At 36.0% G+C, this 12,500-nt stretch overlaps 1 protein-coding gene and 1 pseudogene across 1 annotated transcript in view; one reads left to right on the top strand and one right to left on the bottom strand.

Moving 5' to 3' along the window:
• Positions 1-12,500, bottom strand: part of LOC137619590 (protein amalgam-like) — a 146,178-nt gene that overhangs the window by 78,767 nt on the left and 54,911 nt on the right. The window lies entirely within an intron of this gene.
• LOC137620005 (uncharacterized) overlaps positions 2,215-12,500 on the top strand; it is a 54,579-nt pseudogene continuing 44,293 nt past the window's right edge.

Here is a 12,500-nt window from a genome sequence, read left to right as displayed (position 1 = left end):
CATAAAGGAAGTCGGAACCTGACGCTACCTAGCTGTCCGAGGATTTACCTGGCGAGACATCAGTCTCTTACCAGAGAGTTTTACCCGATATATATATATATATATATATATATATATATATATATATATATATATATATATATATATAAGACATTAAAATATATGATAAGGTAGTTATTTCGTTTATCTAAATGCATAGTAAAATTGTTTATTATTTTATACATACGGCATCAATCAAGCTTTATAAATAAGCTTTAATATTTACTAGATTGAGAGGGAATTGTAGTAAATCCTGAAAGCTGTTTGTTTACAATCATTCATCAATCAAGCTTTATAAATAAGCTTTAATATTTACTAGACTGAGAGAGAATTGTAGTAAATCCTGCAAGCTGTTTGTTTACAATCATTCATCAATCAAGCTTTATAAATAAGCTTTAATATTTACTAGACTGAGAGAGAATTGTAGTAAATCCTGCCAAGCTGTTTTTACAATCATTCATCAATCAAGCTTTATAAATAAGCTTTAACATTTACTAGACTGAGAGGGAATTGTAGTAAATCCTGCAAGCTGTTTTTACAATTATTCATCAATCAAGCTTTATAAATAAGCTTTAATATTTACTAGATCGAGACTAAGTTGTAGTAAATCCTGCAAGCTGCTTTCACATTCATTCATCAATCAAGCTTTATAAATAAGCTTTAATATTTACTAGATTGAGACTGAATTGTAGTAAATCCTGCAAGCTGTTTTTACAATCATTCATCAATCAAGCTTTATAAATAAGCTTTAACATTTAATAGACTGAGGGAATTGTAGTAAATTCTGCAAGCTGTTTTTTTACAATCATTCATCAATCAAGCTTTATAAATAAGCTTTAATATTTACTAGACTGAGAGGGAATTGTAGCACTCCTGCAAGCTGTTTTTTTACAATGATTCATCAATCAAGCTTTATAAATAAGCTTTAATATTTACTAGATTCAGAGGAAATTGTAGTAAATCCTGCAAGCTGTTTTCACAATTATTCATCAATCAAGCTTTATAAATAACCTTTAACATTTACTAGACTGAGAGGGAATTGTAGTAAATCCTGCAAGCTGTTTGTTTACAATCATTCATCAATCAAGCTTTATAAATAAGCTTTAATATTTACTAGATCGAGACTGAATTGTAGTAAATCCTGCAAGCTGTTTTCACAATTATTCATCAATCAAGCTTTATAAATAAGCTTTAATATTTACTAGACTGAGAGGGAATTGTAGCAACTCCTGCAAGCTGTTTTTTTACAATCATTCTATTTCCTATGGTTTAGAAAGTAAGAAGTCGCAAGCTGATAATAGCTAGAGATAATACGGAACAAGAACAGCCAGACGAACTAGAAAAAACAATACTAACATCCCCACCCGTAGACCAGACCCCCCACCCCTGTCCATACGCCCGTAAGGAGGAGACATGATCTGCCCTCAGGTGACATAATAATTATGAAATGAAAGTTGCAGTCAAGAAACCAACCAGATGACGACAATGTAACGAGCAATATACTGTAGCATATAGGAGCGCAGAGAACTTACTTGGTAAGTCTACGATACTTTCACGTTAAACCAAAGATGAGCCCATGATAAGGGCCAAGTTCATTTCAGTGGTTGACAGTACAGTACGTATAAGGGTTACAATGCAATTTTAGCTCTCTCTCTCTCTCTCTCTCTCTCTCTCTCTCTCTCTCTCTCTCTCTCTCTCTCTCTAACTTTCTACAGAAAGTATTTAGCCAGCAGCAAACTGAGCAGACAGATAGAATGATAGGTATCGAATCCTCTGCCAACAAAGTCCGGAGAGAACAGTTTATGGATGTTCACCAGTCCACAGCGAGATGGCCAAGTATGAGTAAGTCAAACATTACCGATCTCGAAGCAATGTTATATTTGGCTAACGACCAGCTTTCATGATAGAGGAAGTGAAAGATGATAAACAAGCGGGAGAGGTCATCTTAGAGAGAGAGAGAGAGAGAGAGAGAGAGAGAGAGAGAGAGAGAGAGAGAGAGAGAGAGAGAGAGTGGTGAAGTTGGTCGGAAGATGAGGTGGGGATGGGGACTGGTTGTAAATGTTTGCTGCTTTCTAACTGACCGGTCTGACTGGGTACCGGTAACTGTTACCTACTACCGGTGGTAGGAGTCTAGGAGATACCACCACCTCCTCCCAGCTATCCAGGAAGGAAAGACTAGACCGAGGGTTCAAAGTCTTCTTCCCCAGAGAGTCACAGGTGTCGGCTCAGTTAACGCGTGCAAGTTGGTTACCGTGATTGTGATAATATCACTAGGAATTTGAACGCGTAGGTGAGAATCTGGGATATCAGTGAATGGGGATATAGTCCTCTTAACAATATAAAAGCAAACTGAAATAATAAAAGTAGGTGAAAGAGACGAACTAGTGACTAAACTTATTGATTCACAAGCATTTGTCAAGGAAAAGTTCCTGGAAGAATCTGAAAGCGTGAAGACTTAAGGAAGGTGTACACTTTGTTTCAATTATGAGTTTGCTTTAAGCAAATCCATGAAGTGGAAGAAAATATTGCTAGACAAACAATGCTTTGCGGTGAAGGTAAAAGCAGCAAATTGAAACCATCAAAAGAAAGTTGGTTTCAGATTCGGGTGGCCTTGTGCCAGCACTTCTTGCTTTTTGTTCGGAATGGGAATAATTTATTCACTGTTACCTAAGTATGGATTTGGGGAAGTGTTTTCTGGGAGATGAAAGGATCATACATGAATACTGGTGTTACAGTGTTGAAAGGAAAATTGTCTTCTGTAACAGGTGACATAATTGAACAACCATCACAGACAGACAGACAAACAAACATTCTAATTTGAAATTATAGTAATTGCAAATTAGTCTTGGGTCAATATGATTACTATCAACAATGAGATTAACCAAATTTAATAGCTTTCATTTTCCCCATCACTACGAAATAATTCATATACCAAACTGTGTGTATAAATTTGAAATAATTCGTTTAACATGCCCCCATAAGCTCATTTATTCAAGACTTTTTTCATTTTTTTTCACGCTATACAAAGCTAAACATTTCTTGATTGAATCATTAACATAAAAGAAAAAAAATGTTGAAAAAAAAAATTCCTTGGTTCTTTCATGTTTTCAAACGTAATTAAAAGTAATTTCTTACAATAAAAAAATGGGAAAATGTTATTTTCACAGAAATACTAAACCGAATATACTTTGTTCAATATGAACAACTAAATTAATCCAAACATGGTGTCGCTACTAACGGGCCACCTACTCTCGCCTGGCAGATGAACCCATTTCAACATCACAGATTTACCATTATTCTTGTAAGATAGTTTAACGGATTAAATATTGTCGATACAAGGTGGCTTATCATTAAGCATTATACTTCATAAAATCTTCTAAGTCTGAGTGAACCTTATTACAACAGATTCTTTTTTTTCTAAATAGATTGCCAATAGCTTTAAAGGGTTTTACATTTCATAGATTTGACATTGGAGCAGAATTTCCCAGTTGACTTGTGACTTCAAACATTATCTAAAGTTTCGATTAATATGCGCGTAACATATTTTCTAAGGGTAGAAGAGACTCTTTAGCTATGGTAAGCAGCTCTTCTAGGAGAAGGACACTCCAAAATCAAACCATTGTTCTCTAATCTTGGGTAGTGCTTTAGCCTCTGTATCATGGTCTTCCACTGTCTTTGGTTAGAGTTCTCTTGGTTGAGGGTACACTCGGGCACACTGTTCTATCTTATATCTTATTTCTCTTCCACTTGTTTTGTTAAAGTTTTTATAGTTTATAAAGTGATATGTATTTTAATATTGTTGCTCTTCTTAAAATATATTATTTTTCCTTGTTTCCTTTCCTCACTGAGCTATTTTCCCTGTTGGAGCCCCTGGGCTTATAGCATCCTGCTTTTCCAACTAGGGTTGTAGCTTAGCAAGTAATAATAATAATAATAATAATAATAATAATAATAATAAACTGACAAATCTCATCAGCATATACAAATTAAAGGACATTAACATTTAATCTCCCTATTATAGTCACAGCTACAAGAGACAAACTGCGTCTATCGCACTCTAAATATTTTGTTCTTTACTGCACTGGTGCCGGGGGGGGGGGGGTCCCTCTCCAAGACTGGTCTTGCTGTATGTAAAAGAAAGTTTTCGTATCAAAACTAGTTACAACTTTTTCTGTTCTTGTATAATTAGTTTATTTCTTTTTCTTGTGGACTGCAGACTCTTCTTTCAGTTACAATCATATTTCAAATAGTTATATAACTTTGAGATGACTGATTATTGCTATGCAGTAGGAATCTAACGTAGTCCCATTCATTGGTAATAATTTTGAAGTATGATTCTATCTTCCCATTCACTGGTGATTACAGGTTGCGAGAGTGGTATGTGATAAGAAAATGCCAATAAAGCTCTAGATCTAAAGCACAGTAATAAGACCAGTATTAATGAATGGATCGGAAACGCGAGCTCTAAGACAAAAGAGAGAGAGAGAGAGAGAGAGAGAGAGAGAGAGAGAGAGAGAGAGAGAGAGAGAGAGAGAGAGAGAGAGGAAGTAAAGCTTGAGAGAACAGATAAAAATGCTGAGGTGGAATATGGGAATATCACTGCTTCAGAGATTGAAAAATTCTGAAATAAGAATAGCCGGCGTAATAAAGATTAGTCTCACGACTAAGATGTTGTAGGCCCATGTTGAGGATGGATGGTGGGGAGGAAATGAGGGAGCTTGTGAGGAATCTTCTATTAGAGGGAGAAAATCGAGAGGGAGGCGGAGAATTAGATAGCGAGATAAAGTGAAGGACGATATGAAGAGGACAGGTTTGGAGCGAAGAGGTTTGGTGGAAGATGCCTATGATAGAAGATACTGGATAGGGCGCATCAGGCAACCGACCCTTAATATAGGGATGGCTCTGGGAAAGAAGAGGCAGGTTACTTCTTCCTTAGCCAATTCATTGGTGATTAACGGATAGATTGGTTCTTCTTTAGACGCATCTATTAGCGATACTATATATGATTCTTCCTTATTCCCATTTCGTGGATATTTCTTGCAGTATAATTCTTCCTTAATCCCATTTGGGAGAGATTACTTTCCAGTATGATTCTTCGTACTTCTCATTCATTGGTAATTCCTTTGACCTATTCTTCCTTATTCCCATTTATTGCCGATTCCCATACCGAGTAAATCATCCTTATTTTCATTCATTTGCGATTACATAAGTTGATTCTTCTTTACATCCACTGGCGATTTATATCAAGTGATTCTTATCATTCTTTAGCGATTCATATGAAGATTGATGTTTATTCATTTCCATTCATTGGTCATTGCCGTTTTAGGATTTTGTTGGGGATTCTTAAGCTAACTATTTCTTCTTTCTTCCCATTCATTCTTTATCACACTGCAGGCTAATTCTTCCATATCATTCCATATCTTATGAAAGTTGATTTACCTTTAAGGTAATCAGTGATTTTTGTGTTATTCTTCCTTATTGTCATCCAGTGAGGATTACTATAAATCTATTCTGCATTTCCATTCACAGAAGATTACGATGCAGAGCGTCTTCCTTATTACCACTCACTTGAGATTATGTAAAGTTTCTTCCTCATTACCATTCATTGGGGATTATTTTGCACAGGATCATCCCTATTACCATTCACTTGAGATTACTAGAGAGCTTCTTCCTCATTACCATTCATTGGGGATTATTATGCACAGGATCATCCCTATTACCATTCACTTGAGATTACTATGCAGAGCTTCTTCCTCATTACCATTCACTGAAGATTACTAGAGAACTACTTCCTCATTACCATTAACTTGAGATTACTAAAGAACTTCTTCCTCATTACCATTCACTGGAGATTACTATGTAGAACTTCTTCATCATTACCATTCATTGGGGATTATTGTGCACAGGATCATCCTCATTACCATTCACTTGAGATTACTAGATAACTTCTTCCTCATTACCATTCACTGGAGATTACTATGCAGACCTTTTTCCTCATTACCATTCACTGAAGATTACTTTGTAGAGCTTCTTCATCACTACCATTAACTTGAGATTATTAGAGCTTCTACCTCATTACCATTCATTGGAGATTACTAGAGAGCGTCTTCCTCATTGTCAATCACAGGAGATTACTACGCAGGTAGATTACTCATTATTCTCATTCCTTTGTTTGAGCTTACTGCCATTCTTCCAAGACTTTAAAGTCTTCGGGCTCCCTTTTCACTGCCACGGAGATTCATACATTATCCCATTTTATATTAACTGTTAAATATAAAATGTAATGGAAGCAATAAAACATTGAGAGCCATATCATCCATTTTGAGATATCCAGGTTCCTTATCAAGTGAGGAAAGTACCGAGTTAGATATTACTATACACACCTAAATATAATTTCTGCTTCTGAAACTTACTCTAAAAACTTCGACTTATTGATTTATTGAACCATTTATAAGGTCAATGACCAATATCCAAATTATTAGCACGATCTTTCTGGCTTCCTGGCTACTTGTTGATGTTCTCCAGAGTGCTTTCTCGATCCTCATTCATGTAGGAAAAACTTCGGTTCCTCAGATCGCTTCTTCCTTGGTTTACAATGTCAAATATCACAACAGACATTACTTTGCAGTGGTGAATGTTCCATAAAAAAATTCTCTCATTACAAATCCTTCTTAATTGTATCGTGATTAAATACAAATCGCTTCAAAATTATAAAAATTATCTCGGTTTTCCTTCGAGGCATCTCTAATAATCTTGGTTAAAGGAGTACTTGACATTGCGTACTCAATCCCAATATTTCTCATAACCAGATTTTAGAAAAATCATTCGGGCATACTTCTCTAAGTTTTCGTTGGTATTCAACGTCCTTATTGTTTCAGAGTTCTCGAGCTGATTACAACCTGTACTAAACACATAATGTCAAAATACATCTATAAAGGTGGTAGGGTGGCCAAGGAACCATTCACCCGTTGTGATACTACCACTAGAGAGTTACTGGGTTCTTTGACTAACCAGATAGTACTACATTGGATGCATCTTTGGTTACTGCTCATTTTCCCTTTGCCTACACATACAACGAATAGTCGGGTATATTCATTACACATTCTCCTCTTTTCTCATACATCTGACATCACCAATATAACAGAAAAATTCTGCTTCACTCAAGGGGTTGACTTCTGCTCTGTAATTGTTCAGTGGCTACTTTCCTCTTGGTACGGGTAGAAGAGAGACTTTTAACTATATAGTATGCAGCTCCTCTATGAGAAGGACACTACAAAGTCAAACCATTGTTCTCTAGTCTTGGGTAGTGCCATAGGCTCTGTACACGGTCTTCCACTGTCTTAGGTTACACTGTTCTTTTGCTTGAGGGTACACTCAGGCACACTATTCCGAGTGTTTCCTAGTTTCCTTATTTAACCAAAAAAGAAACCCTTTTATGTAGAAGCAACAGTTCCTCATTTACTTAAACCACATGGCTCTATCACTCTATCTCCAAATGAAAAGGTAAACCTTCTGGCTCATATGTTTGACAGTAAGCAGAGTATTGAGAAACTTTTTTTTCGTCATTCCCGTTTTCCTGAGGCTAAACTAACTGTTTGATTTTTCTACCTCGTGAATTTAAAGCTCTCTTGATGGATCTTCATGCTTATGGAGCTCTTGGTGGACCTTGATGCTTATGGAGATTTAGACCCAAATGGTATTTTTCCTCTGCAGATTTCTTAGCTCCTAAGTTATCAGTTATTTTCCGCAAGTTAGTAAGAAAAGGTTATTTTACCATTTGTTGGAGAATTGGTAATGTTGCATCATTACGTAAATGTGTTTGTGGTAGCTCAAGTCCAGCTGATTACCGCCAAATTTTCATAACTCCCATATCTAATGTTTTGAACTTTTTTGGTAAAATGCCTAAATAGGTATGCTGAAGGTTAATCAGCGGTTCCTTAGGTTGGAATTTGGCCTTAGAGCATGTGATGTCCTTCGTATAATCTCCAATGATGTACAGAAACCCCTTTATTGTGGTAAGGAAGTGTGTATAATTGGCACTGATTTTAGTGCGGGCTTTGACAGTGTTAATCGTGAGGCCCTAGTTTTTTTGACAGTGTTAATCGTGAGGCCCTAGTTTTCAAACTCAAACAGTTAGGAGTGGGTCTTTTCCTAGTAGCATTATTAAGTTTCTAAGAAATAGATTGCAGAGTTGTTTTTGATGAGCACAATAGATTGTATACGAATATGATATTTGTTGTTCCTCAGGGTAGTGTTCTTGGCCCATTACTTTTCATACTATTTACACATGAAGTGTGGTTTGGCCTAGAACACAAGCTCGTTGCATATCCAGCTGATACTCCTCTCTTTACAACAATTCCATCTCCTGAGTGTAATCTGGGGTTGCTGAATCCCTTAATAGAAATCTAGCTAAGATTAGTGCATGGTGTAAATTATTGTAAGTTAGTCGAGAACAGTGGCTCCTCAACATCCAGATCTCAGCATTGATAATGTTTCGTTAACTCTGTATGACTTAAAATTTTAGGTGTGATTTTTGACAGGAAATTTACTTTAGAGAAACACATTAGGTCTGCCTGTTCTTAAATAACACAAAAATATTGATCTATTGAGAAAGCCAAGATTTTCTGTGATTAACCTACTCTGACGAAGTGTTTAAATTCTTTCATTCTACCTTGTTTAGAGTATCGTTCTCCTATCTGGTCTTCAGCTGTCGACTCTCATCTTAATTTGTTGGACAAGAACTTACGGTCTAATAAATTTCTTACTCCTGATCTAGATATTAATCTCTGGCCCCGTCGTTGAATTAGCTAGGCTTTAGAAGCAGATATTCAATACCTGACCATATACATATAATTAACCAGCTTGTGGAAAAATCAACATTGTATGACAAATCACTGTGTATGACATTTATAGACTATGAAAAAGCTTTTGATTTTGTCAAAACTTCAGCGGTAATGAAAGTCCTTCATAGACATGGAATATATAAATCTTATGTATGAACTCATCAAGATATCTATACAGGTAAAACAGCAATAATAAAACTACATAAAAGACAGTGAGAAAATTCAGATTGAGAAAGGAGTTAGACAGGGAGACCACTTCTTATCTTTTAAGTCTTCGTATAATTTTTTTTAAATATAAGTGTTTTTTTTAAATATTTTCTGTTTATTAAATCGTCATACAATTTGTAAACGGTAATTTTTTTTTAAACAGTAAACTGCAATTATGTCACTTTTTCCTTTCGAATTATTCCCCCTTTTTTTCTATGCCCTCAGTTGTCTTGTGATGGATTGCTGGTGCTGAATTATTTTGCCACGATATCTAATAATCTACAGTATATCTCTATATACATTCTACACATTTTCATCATTGACTACGTATGCTTAACAAGCAATAAAACAAATGCATAGACGGATATTAACTAAAATTCATCCATTTATTTTTCAGAAGGAAATTACAGAAAACAGAAAATACCATGGCTGAAACATATGGTCACGGAAAGGGATGATAATTACCCTACTTTCTTGAAGGTGGCCTTTCACTGTAATCTATCAAATTGCAACAAGAAGTGTTCAAAAGGAGTTTCCAAGCCTAAGGAAGAAAATCTTTATAATCTCAATTGTTATTAACTAAATTTTAGTGGACCAATTACATTGCGATATTCGTTGATCTTTCAGTTGTGTTTACATTAGTACCTGATTGCTGGTCAAACATATACAAAGTGAAAGATAACCAAGGTACTTTATAAATTACTTTGAACAAAGCTAATTAGTGGTTATGTTTTATACCCGTTAAATTAAGACAGCATCTGTTCAGTCCTATTCTTACATATTATGGAAAAGCTCAAGTGAAGTGCTGATTATTTTTATTCGAATCTAAATACGGGAAAATAGCTGAAAATTGCATCCTAACATTTGCCATTTTTTTTGCAAAGCCTCCATTCCCCTTCGCAGCAATGCCTTGCGTCAGAGTACTGGTTTATGTATCGCTCGTCCTCGGGGTGTCTCTGGTCAAAGCAAATTCCATTCCGGGCCAGAAAGAAGGCATCGACAAGATTACCCTGGCGTTGCTAGATATCAGAGACCTCCTCGCAGAAGCAAATAGCAGCAGCCAGGAAGGGTACAGAGATGCCGATGGTGGCGTAAGCATTATGAACAAAACTGTTGAATTTTCAATGTTAGTGAACGCAACCAGTAACCGCTTGGACGCGCTCAACAGGCGTGACGACCAAACATGGAGAGCTGTTGGCGTACCTTCTCAACAGGGTGTCCGAAATCCACAACAGCTTGGAGGCCGTGGCCAGGGAGATTGTGGCCCGCGATGATGCCAAGAATGACATAGGGGCCATGATAGAAGCCATGGCCAAAGGCATGGAACACCGTGATCTTACGGTGAAGCGTCTTCAGGAGAGCTTTGCCAGCATGGCGAAAGAGGTCCTCCTGAAGGACCTAGTGACGATGGAACTCAGGGACAGGCTGGAGGAGATGAACGAGAGCTTCCAGAATAAGTCGGAAGAGCTCAAGGTCATGCAAGAAAGGATGAGCGTCTTGAATGCAGAGATGGAGTTCTTGAGGAACAATTGCTGTGTATACGATGACAATCAACTAAGGCTTGAATCCCAAGCCACAGCAACGTACATTGTTTACGCAAATAACAGCGACAATGGTTACAGCGCAGAGCGAAGGAAGAGCATGAAAGTAATACGACAGGTGAGATTTTATTTAAGACAGGTTTGTCTACCCTAAGTTCGTAGTTATTTTTCAATATTTACTTGAGGTGCAGCCATGTTTTTTTTTCTCGATATTGAACTTCCTTGAAATAAAAATCTAATGAAAAATATTTATGAAATCATTTTCTTTGGGTATTAAAGAAATTCCGAACTAATTCCTGTTTAACCATATTCAGAAAAAAACTCAAAAGCTTTGCCGATAGGAAACAAGTGAAAAAAAAAATTAAACTTTACAAGACGGCCAGATAACTTAGATGACAATAGCTTTCAAATACTCAATATTAGTCGTCCATGGCTAAATATGTAAATTTTCCATGTTAAAATCTTTTAAAACCAACCAAGCAATTACATTTTGTTGTCCTTGATAATATGAAGTTAGTGGATCAGAAGTATAAAATCAAACTTGCAAACAATACAGGCCGGTGCGATAGCAATTTTCACTTAAAACTCTTATGACTTCCTCTCAGTGATAAAAAATGCCTCTCGCAAGATAGACCTTAATTTCTTTTTGTCTTTGTCTGATTCCCTAGCGTAAATAAAGTGAAATTACAGTATTCAGGAAGAACAAATCGATGGTTTCAAAAGAACCGTTTTAAAGTACATCATGAATAACAAACAATGGAATCTATGAAAAAGAGGAAAGGAAAGTTCCCATTCATTTCTGGCCCTTTCTTAAAAAAAAAAAATCATATGTCATCCAATAGTACAACCAGCTGTAAATGTGTACCAGTCTGTTGTCCTAGTTCAGAAAATAGCCTGAAGACTTACCGAAAGTAATTTAATATGAAGATTGTTCCCTCTAAAGCTACTTTTTTCCAGAGGAGAAAGGACATGCGGTAAAAATTTACGTGGTTCACACTTCAAGCTACTTATCTTTGGGATCGTGCACCCACGGTGTAGGTATATTAGAACCATGTGTGCGCCATTCTGACACTTTGTCAAATTAAAACGAGTACAAACAATTACAGAGGGATCGAGAAAAGTGCAGAATTTGGCAAAATCTCTCTTACGAAATTGCAGAGATATAGGCCTACTGTAGAACACGACTACGGGAGATTATAGTTAGTTTCAACAAGAAATTTAAACCAATACCGCTTCCGTAGCATTAAAATAATAAACCAAAGAGATTATAGTTAGTTTTAACAAGAAATTTAAACCAATACCGCTTCCGTAGCATTAAAATAATAAACCAAAGAGATTATAGTTAGTTTTAACAAGAAATTTAAACCAATACCGCTCCGTAGCATTAAAATAATAAACCAAAGAGATTATAGTTAGTTTTAACAAGAAATTTAAACCAATACCGCTTCCGTAGCATTAAAATAATAAACCAAAGAGATTATAGTTAGTTTTAACAAGAAATTTAAACCAATACCGCTTCCGTAGCATTAAAATAATAAACCAAAGAGATTATAGTTAGTTTTAACAAGACATTTAAACCAATACCGCTTCCGTAGCATTAAAATAATAAACCAAAGAGATTATAGTTAGTTTTAACAAGACATTTAAACCAATACCGCTTCCGCAGCATAAAAATAATAAACCAAATTGGATTTAAATGCCGGCATAATGTGAAGAGCCTGACCTACTTGCGGTCTCTGAACACGCGTTGTTTTCATTTGTTATAAGCCTGTTACAACCGCACTTTTATCGTTTTAAATGTCAGCATGTTAATTGTTGAGTGATTATATTAGTCACTTTCAAGTATACCACAAAGACAGTTACGTTCGGA

The sequence above is a fragment of the Palaemon carinicauda genome, chromosome 26 (genome assembly GCF_036898095.1).
Source record: "Palaemon carinicauda isolate YSFRI2023 chromosome 26, ASM3689809v2, whole genome shotgun sequence".
Taxonomy (NCBI): domain Eukaryota; kingdom Metazoa; phylum Arthropoda; class Malacostraca; order Decapoda; family Palaemonidae; genus Palaemon; species Palaemon carinicauda.
The sequence above is the reverse complement of the archived record's forward strand: the minus strand, read 5'-3'. Positions and strand labels throughout refer to the sequence as shown.